Consider the following 25188-nt stretch of genomic DNA (forward strand, 5'->3'; position numbering starts at 1 on the left):
AGATCGCATTTGTTGAGTTCTTTTCCCGACAACAAGGATAAAAGAAAAGAATTGCTATAATATGTCAAGTTATAGTCCGGTCTGAACTGAATGTTGGAGACCATAGTAGAAGTCATTGTGTGTTCAGCCAATTCGAGTAAGAACTGTGCCCTTTAGGGTCTTAAGCAGTAATATAAAGAGATCGGTTTATATGGGAGCTATATCAGGTTATGGACCGATTCGGACCATATTAGACACATATATTTTGAAGATCATGGGAGAAGCCGTTGTACTAAATATCGATCAAATCGGATAATAATTAGGCCCTCTGGAGGCTCAAGAAGTCAAGACCCGAGATCGGTTTATATGGCAGCCATATCAGGTTATAGACCTATTTCAACCATACTGAGCATAGTTATTGGAAGTCATAATAAAACACCTCATGCAAAATTTCAGCCAAATCGTATAAGAATTGTGCCCTCTAGTGACTCAAGAAGTCAAGACCCAAGATCGGTTAAAATGGCAGCTATATCAGGTTATAAACCGATTTCAACCATACTCACCTCAGTTGTTGGAAGTCATAATAAAACACCTCGTGCAAAATTTCAGCCAAATCGGATAAGAATTGTGCCCTCTAGTGGCTCAAGAAGTCAAGACCCGAGATCGGTTAAAATGGCAGCTATATCAGGTTATAGACCGATTTCAGCCATACTCAGCGCAGTTTGTTGGAAGTCATAATAAAACACCTCGTGCAAAATTTCAGCCAAATCGGATAGGAATTGTGCCCTCTAGTGGCTCAAGAAGTCAAGACCCGAGATCGGTTAAAATGGCAGCTATATCAGGTTATGGACCGATTTGAAACATATTTAGCACAGTTATTGGAAGTCATAATAAAACACCTCGTGCAAAATTTCAGCCAAATCAGATAAGAATTGTGCCCTCTAGAGGCTCAAGAAGTCAAGACCCCAGATCGGTTTATATGACAGCTATATCAGGATATGGACCGATTTGAACCATACATGGCACAGTTATTGGACATTATAACAAAATACTTCGGGCAAAAATTCATTCAAATCGGATAAGAATTGTGCCCATTAGATGCTCAAGAAGTCAAGACCCGAGATCGGTTGATAATGCAGCTATATCAGGTTATAAACCGATTTCAACCATACTGAGCACAGTTGTTGGAAGTCATAATTAAACACCTCATGCAAAATTTCAGCCAAATCAGATAAAAATTGTGCCCTCTAGTGGCTCGAGAAGTCAAGACCCCAGATCGGTTAAAATGGCAGCTATATCAGGTTATGGACCGATTTTAACCATACTGAGCATAGTTGTTGGAAGTCATAATAAAACACCTCGTGCAAAATTTCAGCCAAGTCGGATAATAATTACGCCCTCTGGAGGCTCAAGAAGTCAAGACCCAAGATCGGTTTATATGGCAGCTATACCAAAACATGGACCGATATAGTCCATTTAAAATCCCAACTGACCTACACAAATAGAAGTATTTGTGCAAAATTTCAAGCGGTTAGCTTTACTCCTTCGAAAGTTATTCGGCTTTCGACAGACGGACGGACAGACGGGGGAGGGACGGACAGACGGACGGGTAGATGGACGGACAGACGGATGGACAGACGGACGGACAGATGGACGGACAGACGGACGGACGGACATGGCTGACGATCAAGAATATTTATACTTTGTGGGGTCTTAGACAAATATTTCGAGGAGTTACAAACAGAATGACGAAATTAGTATACCCCGTCGAGGGTATTGGAGTATACCTCCAATGGTCGAGGGTATAAATAGGCATTAAGTTCGACCTGTGCGAACGTAGGATATCCACTAACTCAGTGGATATCCTACCCCCACAAATACGCCCAAAATGGGCACATTAGCCAATCACGGATATATGGGACTCGGTTTGTTTGTTCCGAATAGATTGAAAAACGGGAAAACCAATTTTCTCGAAATTTTCGCATATTGTTTACGTTTGTCTGGAAGGAAACGTAGGCTTACTAATTTTACGGTATCGGAGGGGGGACGGACGCTCCCCTTATGCCAAAAACACAACCCAAAATCAAAAGTGGACCGATTGGGACGATATACGTATTAAATGAAAGGTATTGGAGAGTAGAATACGAATATGGTAACAAAATTTGAGTCTAAGTACCCATCGGGCCGCCCAACCCCAAAACTTCCCCAAACAGGCATATTGGACGCTCATTCCTATATGGGGCTCAAATGAAAGTTATTCGGGAGTAGACTTCGTATATGGCTTACAAAATCAGATCGAAGTATAGGGGGTCACGTCACCCTCAAAGACGCCATTAGACGCATTATATGATACTTGGCTGAACCGACACCCATATCCGAAAGATGTCCGATAGGCACAATAAGGGTATCAAATGAAAGGTATTGAAGACCAGAACACAAAAATTTATTAAAATTTGGTCCCAAGTACCCAGCGTGTACTATCCGATTCAAGTTTCCGATCCAAGTTAAACTCTATAATACGGTGCCTTTTTTTATAGCCGAGTCCGAACGGCGTCCCGCAGTGCGACACCTTTTTGGGGAAAATTTTTTAAATAACCATGCATGGCATTGTACCTCGCAAATGTCGCCAACATTAAGAGGGGATAAACACCGCTTTGTCCGATGTTCTCGCCAGGATTCGAATGCGTTCAGCGTCGTAGGCTACAATGGCACGAATTCGATATCCGCATTCAGGGCGAAGAGTCCCCACTCTAAGCAGATATTAGTAAGTAAAAGAAGGTGCAGTGGATTGGGCCTGGTTAGGCCAATTGCCTATAAAATATCTCAATAATCATAAATTGCAAGGTCAAATATGTAGAACTTTACCATATCATATTACTTGGTAGAATTCATGCCATCATTGCCTTAGACAGTTAATTAGTTTGTCAAGTAAACATTTGAATTCAACACTCATTGCATATGTTTAAAAGTGAAACAAACGCACATTGCATATCTTGCTCTTGCGTTTATCTAAATGAATTGCGTTTTTGTGTACGATGCTAATATCATATGGGGCATTCATTTTACATTTACAAGGTAAAAAGTGCAATTAATTACTGTTCAATTTTAACATAAATATTGACTTTGTATTCTCGCATATGCTCTTATTGACGGTAGACACACACACACACACACAAAAATATCTATGTCTATGTGTTGTATAAATATCATAACACTTCGCGTTATATTTGTTTATGTTGTTTGTCATGATGTTGTCGATGCTGTAGGTATGTTTGTCGTTACTCCATTACAATCTGTGTATTAAAGGCAAAATGCATTTTAATAATTTTCAAAATTTGTAAAAAAAAAAAAAAATAAAGCTTTATAATTCTGAATGATTTAAATATATATTAGGTTGCCCAAAAAGTAATTGCGGATTTTTCATATAGTCGGCGTTGACAAATTTTTTCAACGGCTTGTGACTCTGTAATTGCATTCTTTCTTCTGTCAGTTATCAGCTGTTACTTTTAGCTTGCTTTAGAAAAAAAGTGTAAAAAAAGTATATTTGATTAAAGTTCATTCTAAGTTTTATTAAAAATGCATTTACTTTCTTTTAAAAAATCCGCAATTACTTTTTGGGCAACCCATAAAATAGAATAAGCAAGTTGAAACGTGTTAAGTTCCGTGCCGAACTGTGGATACCCACCACCAAGGATATAATAATCATCCTTTTTATAACCAAATTTGAAATACAAAATTCAACAGTGACTTACATTTATTAGCCCACTCAATGTCGGTGTCGAATTTGGGTGCATAAGTTATCCAATTTTAAGCGGATTGTGCCGAAAAGGGGTTTTCATATACAGTGGATTTGGATACCCAAAGTTCGGCCCGGCCGGCCGAAGTTATATCTTAATAGGGGCTGGTCTCGATTATATTTTATTCAGGACCCTAGAAGTCATATACAAGTAAAAACCAGCAAGCAAAGGCAAAAGACGGGCGGTGCCGACTATATAATACCCTACACCTACCCTACAACCGCAAAGATGTATTCGATTAGTAGAGTACGAATATCCAACTTTGTGGTTAACAGTTAGGAGGGAATGCCCAAAAAAGAACACAGAATGAAAGCTATTGGAGAGACAGGTTTGCTATTGGAGAGTAGATTACAGTAGAGGACCTATCCCGTGACAGGTTTGGAACCTGTCATATTTCTCGAAGGGCTTCTACTGAAGTCCTACATGGCTTAATTATTCCCAAATATCGCAACTATTATGCTAAAATTCGAACCCAGGCCTTCAGTGTCATTGCTGAAGATGGCACTGGATAGACCAACAAAAGTGGAAGTTCAACAAATAAAAAGGCGTTAAGTACGTCCGGGCCGATTTTTGGATACCCACCGCCTCGGGTATATATGTAAACCACCTTTCGTCATAATCCGGTGAAAAATGCAGAATTTATACCCCCATTGTAGCTATATCGAAATATGGTCCGTTTTGGACCAAATTCGACACGGATATTGAGTGGTCCAATGAGTACAAGTCAATGTTCAATTTTGTAGAACAATATGTTGGTCCTTTTGATAGCCATATTCAAATATAGACCGATCTGAACCGTATATGACACGGATGTGGAAAAGCCCAACATAAGTCACTGTGTCAAATTTTAGCCAAATCGGATTATTTATGGGGCCAAGACTTTAAATCGAGAGATCGGTCTATTTGGCAGCTATATACATATCTAGACCGATCTGAGCCAAATTGAAGAGGAATGTTGAAGACCCTCGCCAAATTTCGGCGACATCGGACAATAAATGCGACTTTTATGGGCCCAAGAGCTTAAGTCGAGAAATCGGTCTATATGGCAGCTACATCCAAATCTGGACCGATCTGAACCAAATTGAAGAGGAATGTTGACTAGCCTTATAAAACTCACTGTCCCAAATTTCAGCAAAATCGGATAATAAATGTGGCTTTTATGGGCCTTAGGGCCCTAAATCGGCTGATCGGTCTATATGGGGGCTATATCACGATGTAGTCCGATATAGCCCATCTTCGAACGTAACCTGCTTATGGACAAAAAAATAATCAATTCAAAGTTTCAGCTCAATATCTCTATTTTTAAAGGCTGTAGCGTGATTTCTTTATCATATTTGGTTGAGGTGCCGAGAAGCTTTATACAAGTAACAGCTCCAAATTTCAGCTAGCCTAATCCCTTATGGTCCGATCTGGACCATATTTGGGTTAGATGCTGAGAGCCTTAAACAAGGTCACTGTTTCAAATTTCACCATAAACGGAGAATAATTGGGCCTTTTATGGTCTTTAGAACCTAAAGCTGAAGATCGGTCTGTATGACAGCTATATCCAAATAAAGCCCGATCTGGATCATATTCGGGACAGATGTTGGGAGGAACTTACCGTTCCATATTTCAGCAAAGTCGGATAATAAATGTGCCTGTTATAGGCTTAAGACCCTAAATCGACAAATCGGTCTCTATGGCAGCTATATCCAAATATGTCTCGATCTGGACCATTTTTGGTTCGTATATCGACGGGCCTAATAAAACTCACTATTCTTAAGTCCCTAAATCGCCATATCGGTCTATAAGGCAGCTATGTGAAAATATGTTCCGATATACATCACAGTCAGGTCGGATGTCGAGGCGCCTAGTGCAACTCACTGTTTCATATTTCAGCAAAATCGGAGAATAAATGCTGCTTTAAAGGTCTTTAGACCCTAGAGCTTAAGATCGTTCTCTATATCTAAATAAAGTCCAATCTGGACCGTATACGGGACAGACGTTGGGAGTCTTGATCCCGCTTACTGTTCCAAATTTCAGTAAAGTCGGGTAATACTTGCTTCTGCTATGGGCCTAAGATCCAAAATCGGCAGATCGGTCTAAATGGCAACTATATCCAAATATATTCTGATCTAGACCTTTTTTCTTTCAGATATTGTCGGGCCTAATTTAACTCACTATGCCAAATTTCAACGAAATCGGATAATAAATGCACCTGTTATAGACTCAAGACCCAAAATCGGCAGATCGGTCTAAATGGCCTCTATGTCTAAATATATTCCGATGTGGACTATTCAAAAACTTAACCTGCGTATAGAAGAAATATAATTCTGGACAAAATATCAACTGAATATCTCAATTTTTAAAGACAGTAGCATGATTACAACTTATGAACACATGGACGGACAGACAAACAGATACACGGACATCGTTAAATCGTCTTAGAATTTTACGACGATCCGAAATATTGGGTTGCCCAAAAAGTAATTGCGGATTTTTTAAAAGAAAGTAAAAGCATTTTTAATAAAACTTAGAATGAACTTTAATCAAATATACTTTTTTTACACTTTTTTTCTAAAACAAGCTAAAAGTAACAGCTGATAACTGACAGAAGAAAGAATGCAAGAAAAATTTGTCAACGCCGACTATATGAAAAATCCGCAATTACTTTTTGGGCAACCCAATATATATACTTTGTAGGGCCGCCGGAAATGAATATTTCGATGTGTTGCCAACGGAATGACTAAATGAATATACCCTCTATCGTATGAGTTTCGCCTTACTTTATATTTAGTAACTTTCATAAATTTTTCTTCCCAAAATACTGCGTGGGATAATACAGTTCCACTTATTGCAAGCACTCAATAACTGCCTCACGTCCATCATATTAACAGCCCATTGAAAGCTGAAACGATTTCATTTAACATTCAATGCATATTTGATAACATAATAAAATTGTCATTAGTTCCGTATGAACATGACAAAGTGGCATTTTTAATTCGCTTATGTGAATTTTAACAAACAGATCAGATGAAAAAGGCCAAGCGATTTTCCAATAAAGTCACACGCTTAAAGAAAAACAGGAGAAAAATACCGGATAATTGAAATGAACATCTGTAGAGGTTGTAAATTGTAAATGCAAAAAAAAATCGCAATTTTAAGGGGCTTAGCGTATATCCCAAATAAAATTTTCACTTGATGCTTTTTCTAAGGAATTCAATTTATGTTGCATTTTTTTTTTAAATTTAAACAAAAATAAACAGGTGTTTATGGCCGCCTTTTTGTGGGGGATTTAGTCGCCAGCATCATTAAAAGACAATTATTTTAAATTTTTTTTTCTTCAGGTTTTTTTTTTTGGAGTTTTTTTTTGTGTTATAACATGCGTTGAGAGAACTCTTTTGTTTGCACAATCCGAAATGAGGCGAATAAATTTTCAATTCAAATAAGATCCCAAAAGAGTAGCCAATACAAAACAAAAAAATTTTTTATCAACAAAACAGACAGAAATCATAAGTGCTTAAGTAAACTGAAATGTTCATGAACCTGTTTTGGGGAGCAAATAAAAAAAAAAGAAAAAAAAATGATCAAAAAATAAAATGCCTTAATCTCAACACATGCTTGGCTTTTTTTAGCTTTTCGAAAAGATTAAAAAAAAAAATCATAAAATGCTTCAATATTTTTGGTAACATCATGAGGTGTGAAAATTTTTGCAAAGTGTCTAAAATACAGTGTATTGCAGTCTGATTGCTAGGTTATAAATAGTAAGGGCTAAGAAATTCCTCACATTATAATAAAAATCACATTTTTATTAAAAAGTTGATTTTATACAAAAAACTCATAGCAACAACCTTAGGTTCGGTGAACTTGACATACACACCACTAGGTTTGTATTACTGAACGTCTGTTGATACTATTTGATTGCCCAAAAAGTAATTGCGGATTTTTCATAAAGCCGGCGTTGACAAATTTTTTCACAGCTTGTGACTCTGTAATTGCATTCTTTCTTCTGTCAGTTATCAACTGTGACTTTTAGCTTGCTTTAGAAAAAAAGTGTAAAAAAGTATATTTGATTAAAGTTCATTCTAAGTTTTATTAAAAATGCATTTACTTTCTTTTAAAAAATTCGCAATTACTTTTTGGGCAACCCAATAATATGGGAAAATTGTTCCATATGGCGAATATATGTTAAGGGGGCCTAGTATACTATTCCAAATTTCAGCCATTTCCAAAAAATTTTAACTCAAAATAAAACCATGTAATGGTAAACATTTAAATACCATTTAGTTTGTTATTGCTCTCAACGATTTAATATCTGTTTGCAACATTAAACGCCAGTCACTTTGCTTTGAACTTCAAAGGAATATCGGCCTCAGTGAAAATAGCCGCCACTCGTAGATAAAAATTGAATGCATTGTAGCACATGAGTTATGGCGCAACGCCATAGCACAGAAAAGCAAGCAAAAAGGCATTAAGTTCGGCCGGGCCGAACTTTGGATACCCACCACCTCGGATATATATGTAAACCACCTTTTATTAAAATCTGGTGAAAATTGCATACCTTATATACCATAGCAGTTATATCGAATATTCCGATTTGGACCAGATGTTAATAAGTACAGTAGCTATATCTAACAAGTAAAAGCGTGCTAAGTTCGACCGGGCCGAATCTTATATACCCTCCACCATGGATCGCATTTGTCGAGTTCTTTTCCCGGCATCTCTTCTTGACAAAAAAAGGATATAAAGAAAGATTTGCTCTGCTATTAGAGCGATATCAAGATCGGCGATATCAAGAGCGATCAAGGTCGGGTTTGGACCACAACAAAATTATATGTTGGAGACCTGGGTAAAATGTCAGACAATTCGAATAAGAATTGCGCCCTTTGGGGGATCAAGAGGTAAAATAGAGAGATCGATTTATATGGGAGCTGTATCGGGCTATAGACCGCTTCAGACCATAATAAACACGTATGTTGATGGTCATGAGAGAATCCGTCGTACAAAATTTCAGGCAAATCGGATAATAATTGCGCACTCTAGAGGCTCAAGAAGTCAAGATCCCAGCTCGGTTTATATGGCAGCTATATCAGGTTATGGACCGATTTGAACCATACTTGGCACAGTTGTTGAATATCATGATAAACCATACTGTGCAAAATTTCATTCCAATCGGATAAGAATTGCGCACTCTAGAGGCTCAAGAAGTCAAGACCCAAGATCGGTTTATATGGCAGCTATATTAGGTTATAGACCGATTTGAACCATACTAGGCACAGTTATTGGATATCATAACAAAACACGTCGTGCAAAATTTCATTCCAATCGGATAAGAATTGCGCCCTCTAGAGGCTCAAGAAGTCAAGACCCAAGATCAGTTTATATGGCAGCTATATCAAAACATGGACCGATGTGGCCCATTGACAATACCAACCGACCTACATTAATAGGAAGTATTTGCGCAAAATTTCAAGCGGCTAGCATTACTCCTTCGGAAGTTAGCGTGTTTTCGACAGACAGACAGACGGACGGACGGACATGGCTAGATCGACATAAAATGTCGCGACGATCAAGAATATATATACTGGGGTCTCAGACGAATATTTCGAGAAGTTACAAACAGAATGACGAAATTGGTATACACCCCATCCTATGGTGGAGGGTATAATAAACCGATCTGAACTATATGCGACATGGATGACGAAACATAAGTCACTGTGTCAAATTTCAGTGAAATCGGATTATATTGGGTTGCCCAAAAAGTAATTGCGGATTTTTTAAAAGAAAGCAAATGCATTTTTAATAAAACTTAAAATGAACTTTAATCAAATATACTTTTTTTACACTTTTTTTCTAAAGCAAGCTAAAAGTAACAGCTGATAACTGACAGAAGAAAGAATGCAATTACAGAGTCACAAGCTGTGAAAAAATTTATCAACGCCGACTATATGAAAAATCCGCAATTACTTTTTGGGCAACCAATAAATGCGCCTTTTATGGAGCCAAGACTTTAAATAGAGATATCGGTCTACATGGCAGCTATATCCAAATCTGGACAGATTTGGGCCAAGTTGCAGAAAAATGTCGAAGAGCCTAACACAAAGCACTGTCCCAAATTTCGGGAAAATCGGACAATAAACGTGGCTTTTATGGGCTCAAAACTTTAAATCGACAGATCGGTCTATATGGCAGCTATATGCAAATCTGGACCAATCTGGGCCAAATTAAAGAAGTACGTCGAAGAGCCTAACACAACTCACTGTCTCAAATTTCAATGACATCGGACAAAAAATGCGTCTTTTATGGCCCCAAAACCTTAAACCGAGAGATCGGTCTATATGGCAGCTTTATGCAAATCTGGACAGATTTGGACCATATTGCAGAAGTATATCAAGGGGCTTGACATATCTCACTGTCCCAAATTTCGGCGACATCGGATAAAAACTGCGCCTGGACAGATTTGGGCCATATCGCAGAAGTATGTCAAGGGGTTTAACCTAACTCTGTGTCCCAAATTTCGGCAACTTCGGATAATAAATGCGACTTTTATGGGCCCAAAACCTAAAACCTAGAGATCGGTCTATATGGCAGCTATATCCAAATCTGGACCGATCAGAGCCAAATTGACGAAGGATGTTGGTAGGCCTAACACAACTCACTGTCTCAAATTTCAGCAAAATCGGATAATAAATGCGACTTTTATGGGCCCAAAACCTAAAACCTAGAGATCGGTCTATATGGCAGCTATATCCAAATCTGGACCGATCTGGGCCAAATTGAAGGAGGATATCGAACGGCGTAACGGAACTCACCCTCCCAAAATTTGGCAATATCGGACAATAAATGCGCCTTTTATGGGCGCATTTATCGGGTGAACATTCTATATGGCAGCTGTACCTAAATCTGGACCGATCGGGGCCAAATTAAAGAAGGATATCGGCTGGCCTAACGCAACTTACTCTCCCAAATTTCAGCGAAATCGGATAATATTGGGTTGCCCAAAAAGTAATTGCGGATTTTTTAAAAGAAAGTAAATGCATTTTTAATAAAACTTAGAATGAGCTTTAATCAAATATACTTTTTTTACACTTTTTTTTCTAAAGCAAGCTAAAAGTAACAGCTGATAACTGACAGAAGAAAGAATGCAATTACAGAGTCACAAGCTGTGAAAAAATTTATCAACGCCGACTATATGAAAAATCCGCAATTACTTTTTGGGCAACCCAATAAATGTGGCTTTTATGGGTCTAAGACCCCAAATCGGCGGATCGGTCTATATGGGGGCTATATCAAGATATAGTCCGATATAGCCCATCTTCGAACTTAACCTGCTTATGAACAAAAAAAGAATCTGTGCAAAGTTTCAGCTCAATGTGTCAATTTTTGAAGGCTCTAGAGTGATTACAACAGAAGGACGGACAGACACACGGACATCGTTAAATCGTCTTAGAATTTAACGACGATCCCAAATATATATTCTTTGTAGGATCGGAAATTGATATTTCTATGTGTTGCAAACGGAATGACTAAATGAATATACCCCCTATCCTACGGTGGTGGGTATAAAAATCGGAAGTAATTTGTCTGAAGAGACAGCCTTAATCGGAAATTTAAACGGAACGGCAACAACGATGCAAGACATCAACTCCAAGCAATGCAACGCAATGCAAGCGAGGAGATAATAAATTTACAATGTAATTTGTACAAATATATATTGAAGGAATGCTATGATGATTGCAATGAATGGAATGCTATGAATTATCAGATTATTTATTACAACTGGATTTTTTATTGGGTTGCCCAAAAAGTAATTGCGGATTTTTTAAAAAAAAGTAAATGCATTTTTAATAAAACTTAGAATGAACTTTAATCAAATATACTTTTTTACACTTTTTTTCTAAAGCAAGCTAAAAGTAACAGCTGATAACTGACAGAAGAAAGAATGCAATTACAGAGTCACAAGTTGTGAAAAAATTTGTCAACGCCGACTATATGAAAAATACGCAATTACTTTTTGGGCAACCCAATATATAGAAAATAAATTTAGAGACCATTGAGCTATTCATTATCAAAATATTATTAGTTTCTAAGTGAAATCGTATAGGTACAATTTTGAATTAAATGTCCAAATATTTAAAACACTATCTCTGTTATCTAGCTCAAGATCAAGTATAAATTAAATATTTTGATTTATACATTTATCTTAATGTCATTGATAATAAAAATATGTTTTCAATGTTCCACGAAGCAAATATCAGAAAACCTCAAATGGGGAATTAACTCAAGTTCCTTATCGAAACATATGTTTGCCAACCAAACAAAAGTGTGTTGAAAACACTTTTGCCAACTTTGCCGTAATACAATAGCAAAATAGTGAATTAAAAACATTTTTAGTTTTAATTGCAATATAGCTTTGTTTATAATTTCCCAAAAATATTGCATTGCGTTGCAAGCCATAAAACGCTCATATTAAATGTTTTAATGATGGCAAGAAATAAAAAAGCTCATAAAAATTTAGTGCACCGGCGAGAAGCGCAAACAACACGCACTGCACATACATACATCGTCAAGAAAGTATGCATAACGAGTAAAAGCGTGCCAAGTTCGGCCGGGCCGAATCTTGGGAACCCACCATCATGGCTACTGCTAAAAATTTATGCAAACTTAATTAAGTTGAAGGGCATATTTGGATTCTACATTCCAAACTTCTAGCAAACCAACAAGGATAGACCGGTTTATATGAGAGCTATATAAGGTTAAAGACCTATTTGGACCGCACTTGGCATCGTTGTTGAAAGTCGTTACAGAACGCTATGTGCAAAATTTTAGCTAAATCGGTCAAAAATTGTGGCTTCCAGGGGCTCAAGAAATCAAAGCGGGAGATCGCTTCTAATAGGAGCTATATCGTGTTAAAGACTGATTTGGATCGTACCTGGGACAGTTGTTGGAAGTCATAACAGGAACTATGTGCAAAACGTTAGCTAACTCGGACGAAAATTCCAGCTTCCGGGGGCTCAAGAAGTCAAATCGGTAGATCGCTTTATATTGGAGATATATCAGGTTATGGGCCGATATGGACCGTACTTGGCACAGTTGTTGTGGAAGTCATAACAGAACACTATGTGTAGTAGCTAAATCGGATAAAAATTGCCGCTTTCAGGGCACAAGAACTTAAATCGGAAGATCGGTATATATGGCAGCTATATCAAGTTATAGATCGATTTGGACCGTACTTGGCACAATTGTTTAAAATCATAACAGAACACTATCTACCTGAGCAATATAAGGTTATGGACCGATTTGGACCTCACTTGGTACAGTTGTTGGAATTTGCAACAGAACACCGTGTGCAAAATTTCAACCAAATCGGGCAAAAAGTAAAACCGAGAGATCAGTTTATATGGGACCTATATCAGGTTATAGACCGATTTCGACCGTACTTGGTACAGTTATTGAAAGTCATAACAGAATGAAAATCATAACATTTCACCCAAATTGGATGAAAATTACAGCTTCGGGGGCTCAAGAAGTCAAATTGGGAGATTGTTTTACATGGGAGCTATATCTAAATCTGAATCGATATGGCCCTTTTACAAACCTCAATGACCCACATCGATTGTAAGTATCTGTGGAAAATTTTAAACTCCTAGGTTTACGCTTTCGACCGCTATCATGATTTCGACAGACGGACGGGCGGACTCTGAATGACGGGACGATCCAGAATTTATATACTTTATGGGATGGCAGATCAATATTTCGATGCATAACAAACGGAATGACTAAATTAGTATACACTCATCCTATGGTGGTGAGTATAATTATGCAGGCACGGGCCCATTAAGTAATTATTTTACGAGGGTTGTATAAAAAGTTTACGGGTATAAACAATGCAATTTTGTTTTTCCAATAAAATTTCCTTTAAAGAAAAAAAGTGTTCGACCAGAACATTTAAAGGACTGCTAAAACATTGTATGCACATTAGAGTGTCCCAAAAAACAAGGAGTGTTGTTTTTGAAAAGAACACCCTTCATTTTTTTCTGTTGATTCCAGTAAGCGATATACGAAATACTATGACGATCGGTTAACGATAGCAGGTGCTGCCATGGCGTTGAAAATTGCAAAAAATTAAATTTTTTAGATGTAAGTAAAGATAAGTTCCGAATTTAACTAGTGGAGACACAAACCACTGACATTTTTGCCAAAAATTCGATAGTTTGACGATTATTTGAAACATATGGGCATAGGTATAAGAAACTAGGCTTCCTAAGCTGTCGTTTGCCGGTCTCATCGCCTTACTATATTCCATTTTCACACAGTGGTTCACGCAAAATTGACTTTTCGAGTCTTTTGGGTTTGGCACCCCCTTCATTTTTTTTCTGTTGATTCCAGTAAGCGATATACGTAATACTATGACGATCGGTTAACGATAGCAGGCGCTGCCACGGCGTTTAAAATTGCAAAAAAATAAATTTTTTAGATGTTAGTAAAGATAAGTTCCGAATTTAACTAGTGGAGACACAAACCACTGACCTCTGTTACAGGAATTTTTGACAAAAATTCGATAGTTTGACGATTATTTGAAAAATATGGGCATATGTATAAGAAACTAGGCTTCCTAAGCTGTAGTTTGAGGCTGGTCTCATCGTCTTACTATTTTCCATTTTCACATAGTGGTTCACGCAAAATTGTCTTTTCGAGTCTTTTGGGTTTGGCACACCCTTCATTTTTCTTCTGTTGATTCCATTAAGCGAAATACGAAATACTATGGCGATCGGTTAACGATAGCAGGTGCTGCCACGGCATCCAAAATTGCAAAAAAATAAATTTTTTAGATGTTATTAAAAATAAGATCCGAATTTAACTAGTGCAGACACAAACCACTGACCTCAGTTACCGGCATTTTTGCAAAAAATTCGATAGTTTGACGATTATTTGAAAAATATGGGCATAGGTATAAGAAACTAGGCTTCCTAAGCTGTTGTTTGAGGCTGGTCTCAACGCCTTACTATATTCCATTTTCACACAGTGGTTCACGCAAAAATGATTTTTTTAGTTTTTTCGGTAATTCTTTCAAGTTTTTGCCCAAATTTCGATAGTTAGCCGATTATATGGCAAATTTGGGCGTATATTAAAGAAACTAGGCTTTCTAAGCTGTCGTTTGCCGGTCTCATCGCCTTACTATATTCCATTTTCACACAGTGGTTCACGCAAAATTGACTTTTCGAGTCTTTTGGGTTTGGCACCCCCTTCATTTTTTTCTGTTGATTCCAGTAAGCGATATACGAAATACTATGACGATCGGTTAACGATAGCAGGTGCTGCCACGGCGTTTAAAATCGCAAAAAAATAAATTTTTTAGATGTTAGTAAAGATAAGTTCCGAATTTAACTAGTGGAGACACAAACCACTGACCTATGTTACTGGCATTTTTGCCAAAAATTCGATAGTTTGACGATTATTTGAAGAATATGGGCATATGTTTACGAAACTAGGCTTCCTAAGCTGTAGTTTGAGGCTGGTCTCATCGTCTTACTATTTTCCATTTTCACATAGTGGTTCACGCAAAATTGACTTTTCGAGTCTTTTGGGTTTGGTACACCCTTCATTACCTAGTGGAGACACAAACCACTGACCTATGTTACTGGCATTTTGCCAAAAATTCGATAGTTTGACGATTATTTGAAAAATATGGGCATAGGTATAAGAAACTTGGCTTCCTAAGCTGTCGTTTGAGACCGGTCTTATCGCCTTACTATTTTCCATTTTCACATAGTGGTGCACGCAAAACTGATTTTTTTAGTTTTTTCGGTAATTCTTTCAAGTTTTTGTCCAAAATTTGATAGTTAGACGATTATATGGCAAATGTGGGCATATATTAAAGAAACTAGGCTTCCTAAGCTGTCGTTTGATGCAGTTCTCATCGCCTTACTGTATTCCATTTTCACACAGTGGTTCACGCAAAATTGACTTTTTGAGTCTTTTGGGTAATTTTGTCGAGTTTTTGTCAAAAAAACTATAATTAGACGATTCTTTGGATAAGAAACTCGGCTTCCTAAGCTGTCGGCGGAGGGTAGCCTCATCGACTTACTATTTGCCATTTTTGCACAGTGAACCAATTGAGTCTCTAGAGGGCGCAATCCTTACCCGATTTGGCTGTAAATATGAATCGGTTCATAACTTGATGTAGCTCCCACATAAACCGATCTCGACTTCTTGAGCCGATAGAGGGCGCAAGTATTATGCGATTTGGCTGAAATATTGCATGAAATATATTGTTTTGATCTCGAACTTCTGTGCTAAGTATGGTTCAAATAGGTTCATAACCTGATATATCCCCCATATAAACCGGTTTCGGATCTTGACTTTATGAGCCGCTAGAGTTCGCAATTATTATCCGATTTGGCTGAAGTTTTGCATGAAGTATTTGGTTCGCAGACCAACCAGTCCACAGCCTGATATAGCACCAATCCATTTTCGGATCTTGACTTCTTCAGCCGCTGGAGTGTGCAATTGCTATCCGATTTATCTGAAATGGTTCACATCGGTTTATAACCTGATATATCACCCATATAAACCGATTTCGGATCTTGACTTCTTGAGCCGCTAGAAGGCGCAATTATTATCCGATTTAGCTGAAATTTTGCATGAAGTGTTTTGTTTTAACTTCCAACAACTGGGTAAAGTATGGTTCAAATCGATTCATTACCTGTTATAGCTCCCATATATTCCGATCACAGATCTTGACTTCGTGAGCCTATAGAAGGCGAAATTTTTAACCGATTAGACTGACATTTTGCATGAGGTGTTTTGGTTTGACCATTAACAACTGCTCCAAGTATGGTCTGTATCGGTTCACAAACTGATATAGCTTACATTACACTTCTTGAGCCCCAAGAGGGAGCAATTCTTATACGATTTGGTTTCTTTGCAGATCTTACTTGAATTGTTTAGCCTCAACCTATTGTCTTTTTATTTCTTTAAATTCATGTTGTTCCAAATTTTGGCAAGACAACACAAAGACAATATTTTAATGTATGAAAAAGAGACCACATTTGCTAATTGCTTGCTTTGCCCAACATTCTTTACAAATCAAATTGTCCAATTTGCTATAGCAATAAAGTAAAAGCTTCCAACTAAATGCTCTTTCCAAAAATATTTCTTTTCATAAATTCCCAAAGTGAAAAAAAATGTGTATTTCATACATCGCTGAATGGCAACAAAAGCAAATGAAGAGGAGGCAGCAAATTAAATTACTCTGCTCGGCTGCGGTTTTATCCAAAAATTCTAAGAATTCATTGCAGCACGAAAGAATGCAGTACGGGGAGAATGAAGAAAAACGAAACAGCCAGCAATCATATAAAGGGTGATTTTTTTTTGAGGTTAGGATTTTCATGCATTAGTATTTGACAGATCACGTGGGATTTCAGACATGGTGTCAAAGAGAAAGATGCTCAGTATGCTTTGACATTTCATCATGAATAGACTTACTAACGAGCAACGCTTGCAAATCATTGAATTTTATTACCAAAATCAGTGTTCGGTTCGAAATGTGTTCATTCACCGTAACGTTGCGTCCAACAGCATCTTTGAAAAAATACGGTTCAATGATTCCACCAGCGTACAAACCACACCAAACAGTGCATTTTTCGGGATGCATGGGCAGTTCTTGAACGGCTTCTGGTTGCTCTTCACTCCAAATGCGGCAATTTTGCTTATTTACGTAGCCATTCAACCAGAAATGAGCCTCATCGCTGAACAAAATTTGTCAAAATTTGAACACATTTCGAACCGAACACTGATTTTGGTAATAAAATTCAATGATTTGCAAGCGTTGCTCGTTAGTAAGTCTATTCATGATGAAATGTCAAAGCATACTGAGCATCTTTCTCTTTGACACCATGTCTGAAATCCCACGTGATCTGTCAAATACTAATGCATGAAAATCCTAACCTCAAAAAAAAAATCAAATACTAATGCATGAAAATCCTAACCTCAAAAAAATCACCCTTTATAAGTGGAAAATGCAATTGTTTACGATTTACTTATGGTGGGATGAGTTAATAAAAAGAAAATTCTACCATTACTCGCCAATGGCGTGTTGGCTTACAGCAACAGTACATTGAACAGAATATTCATACTCATAAAAACTGTTGTAAGTTGACATCTATTAAATATTCGGCTATGCCGAACTTAACGCCTTTTTACGCAGATACATTCGAAGGAGTAAAGAAAGTCGCTTGAAATTTTGCACAAATACTTTTTGTTAGTGTAGGTCGGTTGGAATTGTAAATGGTCCAAATCGGTCCATGTTTTGATATAGCTGCCTTACTTGACTTCTTGAGCCTCCAGAGGGCGCAATTCCTATCCGATCTAACTGAAATTTTGCAGATAGTGTGTTGGTATTACTTCCAACAACTGCACTAAGTATGATTCAAATCGGTTCACAATATGGTATAGCTGTCATATACACCAATCTCGGATCTTGACTTCTTAGGCCTCTAGAGGGTGCAATTCTCATCTGATTTGGCTGAAATTTCGCATAAGGTATTTTTTATGACTTCCAACAACTGTGCTAAGTATGGCGCAAATCGGTATAGAACCTGATATAGCTGCCATATAAACCGATCTGGGATCTTCACTTCTTGAGCCTCTAGAGGGCGCAATTCTCGTCCGATTTGACTGAAATTTTGCACTTGGTGTTTCGGTATCATTTTCAATAACTGCGTTAAGTATGGTTCAAATCGGTTCATGTTTTGATATAGCTGCCATATAAACCGATCTGGGATCTTGACTTCTTGAGCCTCTAGAGGGCGCAATTCTTATCCGATTTGGCTGAAATTTTGTACAACGGCTTCTCTCATGACGTTCAACATACGTGTCTAATATGGTCTGAATCGATCAATAGCTTGATACAGCTCCCATATTAACCTATATCATGATTTTGCTTCTTGAGCCCAAACAAGGCGCAATTCTTATCCGAATGAACTGAAATATTTCACAATGACTTCTACAACGTTCAGCATTAATTGACTGTCCAAATCGGACTATAACTTGATATAGCTCCAATAGCATAACAGTTCTTATTCAATATTCTTTGTTTGCCTAAAGAGGTATCTCTTTTTAGGACTCGACAAATGCGATCAATGGAGGAGGGTATATAAGATTCGGCCCGGCCGAACTTAGCACGCTATTACTTGTTTTTATGTTAAAATATTTATCTTAAAATTTTTTTTATTTTTTATATTTTTTATTCAACATATACCATCATTTCCAATGCCCTTTAAACTTATTAGTCTATGGTTTTAATTAACTGACCTGCCACTGTAATTGCAAAAATTCTGTTAACATTGGTAACCAACATTAGCTAACAGATGGAAGGGACGGACAAGCACAACCAACATGTTTGCTCACACGCAAAAGTTTTAGCGCATTGTAGAATTACGATGAAAAAAAATCGACCAACAATAAAATAATAAAAATGACGCAAACTTGTACGTAATACGATCGCATTTAAGTCAACAACAGACCAAAGCGACATTAAACAACTCTAATAGTAGTAGCAGCAACAAAAACAACAACAATACACAAATCCGATGACAACAGCAATACAGCACCATACACCGGTAATAACAAGCACACACACACACACACACACACACACGTACGTACAGTCAGTGGCTTGCCGCTACTACGCTAAAGTGACAAAAACAGCTGAGACAACTCTACAGAAACGTCAATAAGTGATGATTATAAATGTATCAATGTGCGAATCTCAAAAGGGTTATGTGAGAAGTATATAAAATTAAATATTTATTAAAAAGTCTACATTTCCACAATGTAGAAATATCGACATGGAGGATCTAATCGTGTCCCCTGCATTAACTACACCGATAAAACCCCTCCCAAGATCGGCAGCCTGCCAAGATGCTCATTTGACCTATCATGCAGTGCCCGACTACAACTCCCGCTAAAGTATTCAGTGATATCTTGGCGAAAGCAAGCGATTCGTTTATCTTTTACCATTGAATCGTAGGCTACAGAATTATGGCAATCTGCCATGTACAAGTTCTCACCTTAAATATCCCCACAACCAGCTTCAGCAATTCTATAAATGACACTTGCGCCCTCTAGAGACTCAGGAACTATAATCGTAGGCTACCATTAAATCGTAGGCTACAGAATTATGCCAATCTGCCATGTACAAGTTCCCACCTTACATATCCCCACAACCAGCTTTAGCAATACTATAAATGAAACTTGCGCCCTCTAGAGACTCCGGAACTATAATCGGGAAATCGGTTTTGTGTCATTCTGCAAAATTGTATCCAAATCGAATAAGAAATGCGCCCTCTTAAGGCTCAAGAGGTATAATCGGGAGATCATTTTATATGGGACCTATATAAGCATGTGTATCGAATTAAGCCAAACGTGGCATAGTTGTTGAAATTAAAAACAAAATACTTCATGCCAAAATGCAGACAAATCGGATAAGTATTGCGCCCAACAGGGATTCAAGATATGACATCGGTTTATATGAGACCTATATCAGGTTATAACCCGATTTAGACCATATTTGACAAGTATGTTGAAGGTTTAAGGAGAAGTTATTGTGCAAAATTTCATCCAAATCGAATAACAATAGCGCCCTCTAGAGGCTCAAAAAGAATAATCGGGAGATCGGTTTATATGGGAGTTATATCAGGTTATGAACCGATTTAAACTATACTCACCTAAAATTTCAGCCGATTCGAATACGAATAGCGCCCTCTAGAAATCAAAAATTGAGATCGGTTAATGGGAGCTATATCAGGTTATGAACTGATTTTGACCAAACATAGCGTAGTTGGATGCCATAACAAAACACTTCATGCTAATTTTCTAGAGGCTCAAGAAGTCAAAATCCGAGATCGTTTTATATGGGAGCAAGGTTATGAACCGATTTTAGCCCTATTTATCACAGTGCACAGGTGTCCGGTATGGTGAGTTTCAGCAAAATCAGGTAATAAATGCGCCTGTTATAGGCTTAAGACCCTAAATCAGCATATCGGTCTATATGGCAGCTATACGTAAATATGGTCCTATATATACACCATATTCGGGACGGATGTCGAGGTCCCTAAATCAGATCGGTCTATATGGCAATCTACATCTAAATAAAGGCCGATCTAAACCATATTTGGCACAGATGTCGGGAGGCTCAAAACAACTCATTGTTTCCAATTTCAGCGAAGTCGGGTAATAAATACGCTTGTTATAGGCCTAAGACTCAAAATAGGCAGATCGATCTATATGGTGGCTGTATCCAAATACGATCCGCACTGGAGCATTTTTGGTTCGGATCGTCGTAAAATTCTAAGACGATTCAACGATGGCCGGGTGTCTGCCTGTCCGCTTGTTGTAATCACTCTACAGCCTCCAAAAAATGATATATTGAGATGCAAGCTAGTTAAGTTCTTGAACGTGCCAATCGGACCTTATTTGGATATAGCTGCCGGACCTTATTTATATATATTGATCTGCTCCTTAGTGGAATGTTCATGGACAAAATTGGCCATTCGCAAAAACCGATCCGCCGATAAAGGATCTAATGCCCATAAATGCTTTATTTTTTATCCAATTTCGCTGAAATTTAAAACAGTGAGTAGTTGAGAGCTTCCCGACATCTGACCCAAATATGGTTCAGATTGGACTTTATTTATATACAGCTGCCATATAGACCAATCTCCCATAAAAGCTTTATTTATTACCCGATGTCGCTGAAATTCGAAACAGAGGGTTATTTTAAGCCCCCCAACATTTGACCTAAATATGGATCAAATCGGACTATATTTAGATATAGCTGTCATATAGACCGATATGACAATTAAAGGTCTGAAGGCCATAAAAGCTTTATTTTGTAACCGATTTCGCTGAAATTTGAAACAGTGAATAGTTGAAGGCTTCCCAGCATATGACCCAAATGTAGTTCAGATCGGACTATATTTAGATATAGCTCCCATATATACCGATCTGCCGATATGGGGTCTGAAGCCCATTAAAGCTTCATTTATTACCCGATTTCGCTGAAATTTGAAGCAGCGAGTAGTTTTACGGTTCTCAACATAGGAATCAAATATGGTTCAGATCGGACTATACTTAGATATAGCTGTCATATAGACCGATCTCCCGATTGTGAGTCTGAAGCCCTTAAAAGCTTCATTTTTAACCGATTTCGGTGAAATTTGAAACTGTGGGTTATTTTAAGCTTCCCAATATCTGACCTAAGTATGGTTCTGATGGGACTGTACTTAGATATAGCTGTCATATAGACCGATCAGCCGATAAAGGGTCTGAAACCCATAAAAGCTTTATTTTACCCGATTTCGCTGAAATTTGAAACGGTGAGGTGATGTAAGCCTCCCAATATCTGACCCAAATATGGTTCATATCGGACTATATTTTGATATAGCTGCCATATAGACCGATCTATATAGGCCTAACTCGGTTCACTGTGCCAAATTTCAATGAAATTGATTTTATTGACCCAAGTACTGAAATCGAGAGATCACTATTTATGACAGATATATCCAAATATTAACCGATTGGAACCATATACGTCATGGATGTCGACAAGCCTGAAAAAGATCACAGTGCCCAAATTTCAACAAAATCGTATAATAAATGCGCCTTTTATGGGCCCAAGTCGTTAAAAAGGTATATCGGTCTATATGGTCATGACCATACTCGGTACGAATATCAAGGAGCCTAACGCCAAACATTGTGCCAAATTTCGGTATATATGGGATAATGCGCCTTTTATGGACCCAAGTCCTTAAATCGGGATTTCGGTCTATATGGTCATGATATACGAATATCGAGGAGCCTAGCGCAACACATTGTGCCAAATTTCGGTATATATGGGACCTACATCAAGATATAGTCCAATATAGCCCATCTTTGATTACAACATGCTTATAGCCAGTTTCAGCTCAATATCTCTATTTTTATACCCACCACCATAGGATGCAAATGCAAATTTTGCCCATGAACATTCCACTAAGATACGGTGGAGGCAACCGTAGCGCAGAGGTTAGCATGTCCGCCTATGACGCTAAACGCCAGGGTTCGAATCCTGGCGAGACCATCAAAAAAAATTTTCAGCGGTGGTTTTCCCCTCCTAATGTTGGCAAAATTTGTGAGGTACTATGCCATGTCAAACTTCTCTCCAAAGAGGTGTCGCACTGTGGCACGCCGTTCGGACACGGCTATAAAAAGGAGGCCCCTTATCATTGAGCTTAAATTTGAATCGGACAGCACTCATTGATATGTGAGAAGTTTGCCTCTGTACCACCATAAGATGGGGTATATTAATCTAGTCGTTCCGTTTGTAACCCCTCAAAATTTTTTTCTAGGAGCCCATAAAGTATATATATTCATGAGCGGTTCGACGTCCTGAGTCGATCTAGCTATGTCCGTCCGTCCGTCGAAATCACGATAGCAGTCGAACGCATAATGCTAAACGCTTAAAATTTTGCACAGCTACTTAATATTGATGTAGGTCGTTGAGGATTGCTAAAGAGCCATATCGGTTCAAATTTGGATATAGCTCCCATATAAACCGATCTCCCGATTTTATTTCTTAGGCCCTTGGAAGCCGAAAGTTTTGTTCGATTTGGCTAAAATTTTGCATGTGGTGTTTTGTTACGACTTTTAACAACTGTGACAAGTACCTTCCAAATCAGTCAAGAACCTGATATAATTCCCATATAAACCGATCTCCCGATTTGACTTCTTGATCCCCCGGAAGCTTAAATTTTCATCCAATTTGGTAAACATTTTGCGGATAGTTGTCTGTTATGACATTCAACAACTGTTCGAAGTTCGGTCTAATTCGGTCTATAACCTGATATAGCTCCCACATTAATCGTTCTCCCGATTTGACTTTTTGAGCCCCTGGAAGCCTCAATTTTCATCCGATTTGGCTGAAGTTTTGCACATAGAGTGCTGTTATGACCTCCACAAACACTTTGCCAAGTACGATCTAAATCTGTCTATAAGCTGGTATAGCTCCCATATGAACCGATCTTCCGATTTGACTTCTTGAGCCCCTGGAAGCACCAATTTTTGTCCGATTTGGCGATTAGTGCTGTTATGGCCCCCAACAACTGTTCCAAGTACGATCTAAATCGATCTATAAGCTGGTATAGCTCCCATATGAACCGATCTCCCGATTTGACTTCTTGAGCCCCTGGAAGCAGCAATTTTTGTCCGATTTGGCGAATAGTGCTGTTATGGCCCCCAACAACTGTTCCAAGTACGATCTAAATGTGTCTATAAGCTGGTATAGCCCCCATATAAACCGTTATCCCGATTTGACTTCTTGGGTCCCTGGAAGCAGCAATTTTTGTTCGATTTGGCTGAAATTTTGCACATTGTGTTCTGTTATGACTCTCAACATCTCTGATATACCTATTGACCTCATTATAACAAGCCTGGAAACAAATTTTTATATATCAGTTTCACACTCTTCTCCCAAACACTTTTCATTCGACAACCATTTTGTTCCAATCGGTTAATATTGCCATTTGGGGGTTTTGGATGGGGCGTTCCCCCTACTTTTTTCAACAATTTAATGCTATCCTTAACTATTCCATCTAACTTCTTTTATCATTCCCCTATTATAACCCTTTCAATGCCTACATGCTGAAATACGCTTCTTAACCAGAATTCCCACCAGACTGACGAGCCAAAACAACGGTGGCCAACTGTGTAGCAACATTACGAGAACTCAGACGGCCAACTGGCAGAACAAAAAAAAAAACAGTTGCATATGTCGAGCAATATAAAAGTGAGCTTAAAATACGTTCAACGTCAACGCCATGAAATCGTTAACAAACAATACCAACAACAACAATAAAAACAAAACAAACGATACAGAATCAAATCGAAAGTGATTCGTAAAGCGAAAAATTAAACGATAACGAATAAAGGTTATGGTCGGCGGGGAGGGATAAGAGGCATCCCTAATTAGGTGGCGGTGAGACTAGAGACATATGCTTAATATGTATGTTGCCCCTATGCACACATTCTACCATACTCCACTGCTCTCTCTCCTTCGCTCTCTCTCTCTCTCTCTCTCTCTCTTCTAGTTGATAGATAATTTCGGTATGTGGGCTAATGGAGCATTTTGTGAGATATTTCCAAGTGTTGAGAAATCACCGCAACGTATTTGGCGGCAAAAATTAAGCCACAAAATATTTATGCGTACACTAACGATTAAAACTCAATTATTAGCCGCCGCTCAAAACTATTAATCACTGCGAATAATTGCTTTTTAATTACCCCCCCAACAGCGGACATTCTAAATTTTAATTAGCCGCTTTTAAGGGGGATTTTCGATGAGACTGCGTTTTTTTTTCAAATTCTCAATGTAAGACAAAAAAAAAAAGCGAAT

General features: G+C 38.0%; 1 protein-coding gene across 2 annotated transcripts in view; it reads right to left on the minus strand.

Moving 5' to 3' along the window:
* The window catches only part of LOC106094127 (adenylate cyclase type 9), a 364714-nt gene that overhangs the window by 307232 nt on the left and 32294 nt on the right, over positions 1 to 25188 (minus strand). The window lies entirely within an intron of this gene.

The sequence above is a fragment of the Stomoxys calcitrans genome, chromosome 4, assembly GCF_963082655.1.
Source record: "Stomoxys calcitrans chromosome 4, idStoCalc2.1, whole genome shotgun sequence".
Taxonomy (NCBI): domain Eukaryota; kingdom Metazoa; phylum Arthropoda; class Insecta; order Diptera; family Muscidae; genus Stomoxys; species Stomoxys calcitrans.